Consider the following 7,557-nt stretch of genomic DNA (forward strand, 5'->3'; position numbering starts at 1 on the left):
CCGGGCGCCCGCGGGCCAGGACGCCTCCCGCCGAGGCGCAGGGGCAGCTACATCGCGGGGCGCCTGGGCGGCGGCGCCAAAGCCTGGGTCACAAGGGCACAGGCGGGTGGAGGGGGGCGGGAAGGGGGAAGCCGAGGGCAGAGGTCGGCGCCCGCCGAGGGCGCTTTCACGCCGCGGGCATCGCCCGCCCGGCTTCAGCGCCCCGGGCGCAAAGCAGGAGCGCAAACTCTGCCCGAGGCGGCGACGGCTGCAGTCGGGGCTCACTCGGGAACTGCTGGGTGCCCGCGGCGGCCCAGCTGCCTGGACCTCTCCCCTCCCCGGGGTGCGCCCCCAGCCCTAGGCGACCCGCTTAGACGCTGGGTCGGCGACTGTAGTATGGGTTTTTCCGAAGCCAACGAGCGGAGCCGAGACACCAAGAGAATTGAAGAGGAGGAGGAGGAAGAGCAGGAGGAGGAGGTGGTGCTGGTGGTGCTGGTGGAGGAGGAGGAGGAGGAGGAGGAGGAGGAGGAGGAGGAGGAGGAGGAGGAGAAAAAGGAGGAGGAGCAGAGTGGGAGGAGGAGCCGCCGGCCGCGGGCCCAGCCGCGCGCAATGCTCTCCAAGAGCGCGCCGAGCCCAGCCCCGGCTCTGCAGTCCGCGCCAGCCAAGCGTCCGCGCCTTTTCTACAGCCGCGCCTTACATCACGTCCTGCCGCCGCGCCATTGGCCGCCCAGCACCCCGGGCCCTGGTAGCGCGTGCTCCGGGAAGGCGGGAGACCCGAGAGGGAGGGGAGAAGCAGGAGGAGGAGAGGAGCAACGAGATGGTGGGAGCTGGTGGGCAAGGCTGGAGGGAGGGGGCGGGAGGAAGGGAGGGAGGAGGGAGAGCGCGGGGTTTGGAGTTTTCAAGCTACGAACAGTTTCCTGCGATTTCTTCGGGATGGAAAATTAAACCCTCTCTCCCTGTCGTCTCTATCCTAAGAAGGCGCAGCCAGAGGATGCTTGAGGAGCTCTCACTCCGGTCTCCCCTCGGCCCAGAGCCGCCGCCTCGGGCACCGGCTGGGGAGGCTTGGGAAGGCAAGCCTGGGGCAGAGCTGCGGGAGCCTTCAGCTGCTTCCCGCGGAGCTCGGCCTTCCGCCCAGGCTCCGCGCTGCGCGTCGCGGGCGGCCGCGCGGGCCTCCTGAGGACCCGGCTGAGCCAGAGAAGCAAGAGCGAGCCTGAGCTGTAAGACTCCGGGGCAGGAGGGCCAGCCGGCAAAGCCTCGCTCCAAGCAAGCTAGGGCCCACTTTATGGGAGCTTGTGGCTCATTCCAGCACTTCTCTGTCCCTCCACAGCCTGGAAGAGTGGATGGGGAGCATGATTTTAGGGACTAGAAAAGGAATAGGTTCGAATCCCAGTTCTTCCATTTACATGCAGTGTAACCTTAGGCAAGTGACTTAACTTCCTTTAGCCTTTTTCTGATCTTTCCTCCGTGGACCAAGAAGGCACCCTCCTCACAGATGTAATGAACAAAAGAGGTCATTGATTTTAAGTAACTGGAACATAGTAGGCACTAACCAAACTTTCATCACTCCCTCTTTTCTTTCTCCATCTCCTCCTATTAAGAACTTTCCCACTGCAACATACATTGGGCATTACTGAGGTTTGTAAAGACCACAGGCCCATCCTCTGCTGGCTAGTTGCACCATGCCACAGACCCAGCTGTTGACAGGCGTCCACCCTGCCGCCTGACTGCCCCACTTCTCCAAGATCAACAACCCAGCCTGTGGGTAAATCCCAACTGCCACTCCGGTCCCCAGACTTCAGGCCCAACCTAGAGTCTCTTGGGGACTCAAGGATGACACCTAGGTGTGTGGTGAAGCTGGTTTAGGAGATAAAAAGTGACCGTGGAGAGAAACTGAATGAACAAGTCAGTAACAGAGTCCTATTTTCTGGGTCTGCTTTGGAGGCAGGTCAGTCTGGAGTGACTTGCCTGCCAAAAGAAAGCAAGGGGCCAGCCAGGATCTGTGCAGTTCATCTTACAGGGCAGAGTTGCCATGGCAAAAAAATCATACCTTCTTCCTACCGGGCATAACTTTCAAACATAAATATATATGTGCTCGTACCACCCAAACACATGCATTCGTGTTCATGTGTGCAAACACACATTTTCATTTCTGTTGAGAAAAAATACGACCAGCAGCGATGCAGAGCTAGGGTCTACACAGACACATCAAGTGTAAGTGTCCAGTGCCAGGTGGGAGGATGCATTTGTAAAAGGGTAAGTTGGATGCAATACATACAATTGCATGTTCAGACAATACTACCTAAACCCCTGCATGCGCTTCTCCGAGGCCATGTTTTGCTATGTGAAAAAACTCCTGAAGTTACAAGTATGTGTGTACACGCTGCACATGCACAGATGCCCCAATGCGAGGGAAGGACCATCAACCAAAGACGCGCGCCTGCGCGAGTGTTCATACAGACGTGTGCTTTGGCGCCTGCCCGCAGCCCGAGCCCAGGCACGCGGACGCCTACACGTATACCCAGGCATGTTTTACCGACGCATCTGGGGCACTTTCTTTCAAAGAAAGTAAGGAATGAAATCTAAGTCTGGGAGTCACCAGAGTTCATCTGGAGGTCGCCCAAAGGGCAGAAAAAATTGTAACAACGCTGGAGAGTGTGTCCCTGGTGCAGCTCCGCACCCAGGCTAGATGGATACAATACCCTTTCGAGAATTCGAGGGGCTGCTTTAGGAGGAGGGGGTGGGTGGGAGAGGAGGAGCACTCGGCAACTCTTGCCGCGGGCTTCTCAAGAAACTGGGAAACGCACCCTGCGACTCTTCACTCCCCCCACAAATGTAAGTACCCAATTTCGTCGCCTCTCCGACCGGCAGCCCATGCCCATCACTGACCGACCCCCAATTCCCCGGCAGCCAAGATTCCCGCCGGGCGAGCCCCCCTAAGTATCCCCCGGTGTCAGGCTGGAACGCGCCGGGTCCGCTAGAGGCTCAAAAGCATCCCCCGCCGCGGGGCGGGATCTGGGTGCCCTAGCCTTGGGCTCAGAGGCGGGTAACTTTGCTAATCTCCCCCAGCGGCGGGGGGAGGGGGGGGACGTCGCACAGCCGTTGAGCTCTGTACGCGAAGACTAAACAAGGAAAGGAACAGGCTGTAAACACACATCCTGACACGTGAGTGACATTTACACGGTGCGAGAAGCCGCTGCCGAGGGGAAGGCAGGGAGTAAGGCGAGCAGGTAAAAGTAATATTCCGAGGCGTCGGAAACGGCGGCCCCTCGACGCCCCTCCCCCAAATAGGGCAAAGGATCCCTAAGTCCCTGGAACCTGCCTTTTGTAGGAGGTGACAGGTGAACGGGATTCAGGTCTGGCCACTCACGCCGCTGCCTACCTCCCCACCATCTGCTTCCTCGCAGACAAGCAGACCCGGCGCATAATGAGGTAGCAGCCTCCAGCCGGCCACCGTGACTAACTCAGAACAAAAGCGCTCCCTCCACGCCTCTTCCAACAAAGGGGCCACCAGCCCCGGCGCTCCCCGAAGGCTGCGGGGCTCCCGGCTGCCGGCTGCGGAGCTGCCGCGCGCAAACTTCCCGGGGCTCCCGGGGCTGCCGGCGCCACGGAGCCTGGGCCGCGGAGGGAGGAAGCACATGCGGCCCGGAGAAAGTGAGGCCGGGCGGGGCTGGGGACGAGGGGGCGGGAGCCGGGGAGCCGCGGAAGGAGGGTGATTGATCAGTGCGCTGTTCCCGGCGCCCTGTCCCGTTATTAGAGGCGGCCAAAGCAGGGCCACGCAATAACCTCCGAATCGCCAACTAATTGACGCTGCAGGCAGCTACTTCATTGTGCGCGCTGGTTTTATGTCTTCATAGCCGGTGATTGACAAGGTGTAATTAGTCATCTCACTCGGTGATAAACATGGGCACCCTCCTCCCGCGGCATCAGGCCGTGTGTACCAGCAGAGGAAGCGATAGTTGACGCTGATATACCATTAAATCAAAATGAAGACGTTCAGAAGTGTGTGTTTGCTGTGACGCTCTGATGGTTTATTTCTCAAATACGGCACCAACAGATTTACTTGATTTGCAAGTTAACTACAACATTAACTGGTTTTATTTATTTTGCCTCTTCCTTCCTCTTCCTAGGCAGGGATGTTGCTCTTGGAGAATGTGAAGACAGTTTGCTTCTTGACAAGCGAGCGAGCGGGCGCCCAGATTTTTGCAGCCTCTCCGAGTCTCCCCCGAGGGAAAGGCGGGCAGAGAAAACGCCGGATTTGGGAGTCACTAGGGAAGGATTCCGCACAGTGGGAGCCGCCCTCCTTGGCCCCAGACTGGCTGCTTAGGTTCCCCCCCCTTTGGGCACTGCCAATGGATGACCTGAAACTCTGAGAATGGTCTTGGGGATTAGGGTCGGGGAAGCCTCTCGGATAATAACTGCAAATAGAAAAAGAGGCAAAAACAATTTCTTCTGTGCCTCAAAGCAGAAAGGACCGTGTTCTTAAAGCTGCTGGTTGCAGTCACAAGGCCAGTCGCCTGCCTCCAGTGCCTGCGAAAAGTGTAATGTCTCCAGTTCTTCAGTAGCAAATTATATTCCTTGCTCCCCTGAGTGAGTCCGGCTTAGGGGTGTGTGCGTGTGTGTGTGCGCGCGCGTGTGTCCCTCTACAGTGAGGCTGCTACTAGAAGTACTGGTTACTCATTCCAGAAACCTGAAGGTTTAAATTTTAAAAGAAGAGGGAGCATTGCTCCCTGGGATTGCTACAGTCTGTCTTGACCCTCATTCTGGTTAGAGAATGGCAGGGACTGAACAAAGCCACCAACATCTGAAAGTCCACTTGGAGGGCATCACTCTGGCCGCCAGGAACCCCCACCCTGCCACAGTGGGGTAGGCTTCCTGCACTTTCCCCTTCTTTCTAACCTCTGTTCCCCCTGCGCAGGAATGTGGGGTTGTGGACATCTTCAAGAAAAGATGGGGTGAGGCCAAGTCACAGGGATGGCAGAAAAGCCCCTGTATCTTCAACAAGGATCCCCCCCCCCTTTCCCAGGCCTGTGGGCCTCCTTCAGCAAGGAGGGGGAGTGTTTTATATTGATGTGAGAGGCTGTCAGTCAGCAGCAAATCAGCTCAGGCATGGCTACCTCTTTATGAAATCAGCTCATTGCCTTGGTCACACCTTACAGAAAATCTGGGGGTCGCCACTATCGATAATAAAAATTAGTGGGGCCTTAGTTGTTTCCAAGAAGAACCCCATGTCTGTGGACTGATAAATGCCCATCTCAGGCAGAGAAAGCCCAGTTCTGCCTCCCCTTCTCCCTGCAGCGATCTGAACAATTCCGAAACTGCCTCCCTGGGCGTCAGCTGAGCAGGTTGGGGAACTAACCAGGGCCCTCTCTCTAGGGCCCTGTTAATGCACAGAACTTAAAATGAAACACGAAGTGTGAATTTCAGGTTTGAACATGATGCATCAGGATACGTGGAGGTTGGCAGCCCTTTTCCTCCCTCCTGCATTTTGGTAGCAGGTATTAATATTGTATTAAATGTTATAAGGAAGTAGGGCTGCGGGGAGGAATACGCTCAGATGCAATTTTGTCAAGGTTTTTATCTGTGATTATGATTCCAGATGTAGAAACTCCCGGAGGAGGGAAATGAGGGGCTGCTGGCGTGTGACATGTGTTTTAAGGTGTTTGGCAGTGTTTCTCAAAGTGGTGACAAAATGTTCAATTTTATTACAGCGAATCGGTAAAAGAAATATGAATTCTAGGTCAGAGACTGTTCCCCTCAGCAAGAGGATTTACCATTATTGATTTGGGTGGGGAAAGTTTGTAGCTGGATCCTGCTTAAATCACATTGTCAACAATGTAAATCTGTCATATCAGATTATTCTTAAAGAACAATTGTAACAAAATACACAATAGCTGATTGTATCTCCCCCACCCACTAATTTCCATGCAAAGATGTAAATTACCCTGGAAGCACACTCGGGCGCACGCACACATTCACACACAGTAAATATTGCAACAAGATGGTCATTTTTTTTTTCCGGCCGGTATAACTACAGCCATTCCTTGAGGGTAATTTCTTTTTAATCTAACCCAGAATACTACCCAGTCCTAGAGGGGCCATTTTGCTAATCTCACTGCCTTTTAGGTTGAAACACAAATAATGGCAATAAATTTCTTCACACAGGGAACCACGTTTTGTTGAAAGGAAAATCAGGAAGACTTTGTGTGCAAAAAGGGGATGGGGGAGGAAGAAGCTGAACTCTGACTAGCTGGCAACTCTTGTATCTACACGCACTGGAGACTGGAAATATTTCTTACCAGTCTTTCTTAATTTAGAGGCATCTCTGCCATTCCTCTCTGATAGCAGGACACCTCTAAACTATTTCTAAGCAAAGGTTTCCCCATAAACATTTTATGAGCTTCGCATACACTAATCCACACGGGTGCCCAGCCAGCACTGACCATACTGGGAATGGGCTTGGTAAACATTTCCAGAGAACAAAAAGAAGGGGTTTTGGCTAAAGGTGTTGGACTTGGCTCCTCCTTGGGTCCCTAGTCACAGGGCGAGAGTCTCTACACCCTCGCTGTGGGCATTGTTGTATGGATCACCCTGTAGTTAGCAGACCCAGGACATTTCTCAGCCCAGTTCACGAAGAGACCCACACGTAGTCAGCCCCAGTCTTTCCTAAATTTAAGCTAAAGAATGTTGATTTTGGCTTCCCAGCCCCTGGCACTCTTTCTACCATCACAAAACATCCTAGGCTCCTAGCACAAATTGCACCTTCCTTTGAAATAAGAAGGTTCCTCTTCCGGGAGGTGATGTAGGACGGGGTACATTTCTAAAGGGAACAGTGAGGTAGTGGGAAGGGAAATACTCCTTGTGGCCACCATCTCTCACCCCGAACTTCCGAACTTCCAGCAGAACCTTTCTCCCACCCCAGCCCAAGTTTCCACTGGACCCTTTAGCAAATCTTTATTGCTATTTGGGAAGCTGGCATTGTCTCTGTAGGTGAGGAACAGCCCTTTCCCGCATGTTTCAGCTGAAGCCCAGCTCCTCACGGCTTCCCCCCTCCCCTTTTTATTCTTCCATTAATTAAAACAACTAATATCCCAATGATGATCTTTGCAGGAATGAAAATCATTATGGGCCCTTGCAGGTATGCAGGAAATTGTGTTTGCTTAAGTATTCACACTTTGATTTCCAATATACTCATTTTCTCAGGCATAAAGAAATTTATACAAAACAAAAACAAAATCTCCCGACACTTTGCAATAAAGCAGGAAGACCTCTTGTTGATCTCTTACTAGAACAAGTGCTCAGATGGCCCCGTTTTAGAGCTGAATCCTACTTTCTGATAAAGGATTCTAGACAGTTAAGGCAAACATTGATAGGTCACCAGACACAGGTTTTGAATTTGTGCTTGTGGTGAGTCAGATCAGCTCATCCAAATTTACTTTTACACTACTGTGTTAGTCCTCTTAGTCCTCGAAAGTAAAAAAAAAAAAGGCAGGGGACAATCAGGTCTATTTGGAATTTCCCAGCTACTTGGCCATTTCAGCTTGATCTCCATTTCTGGGGGCTGCTATAATTAGAGCAATC

The sequence above is a fragment of the Suricata suricatta genome, chromosome 13 (assembly GCF_006229205.1).
Source record: "Suricata suricatta isolate VVHF042 chromosome 13, meerkat_22Aug2017_6uvM2_HiC, whole genome shotgun sequence".
Taxonomy (NCBI): Eukaryota; Metazoa; Chordata; class Mammalia; order Carnivora; family Herpestidae; genus Suricata; species Suricata suricatta.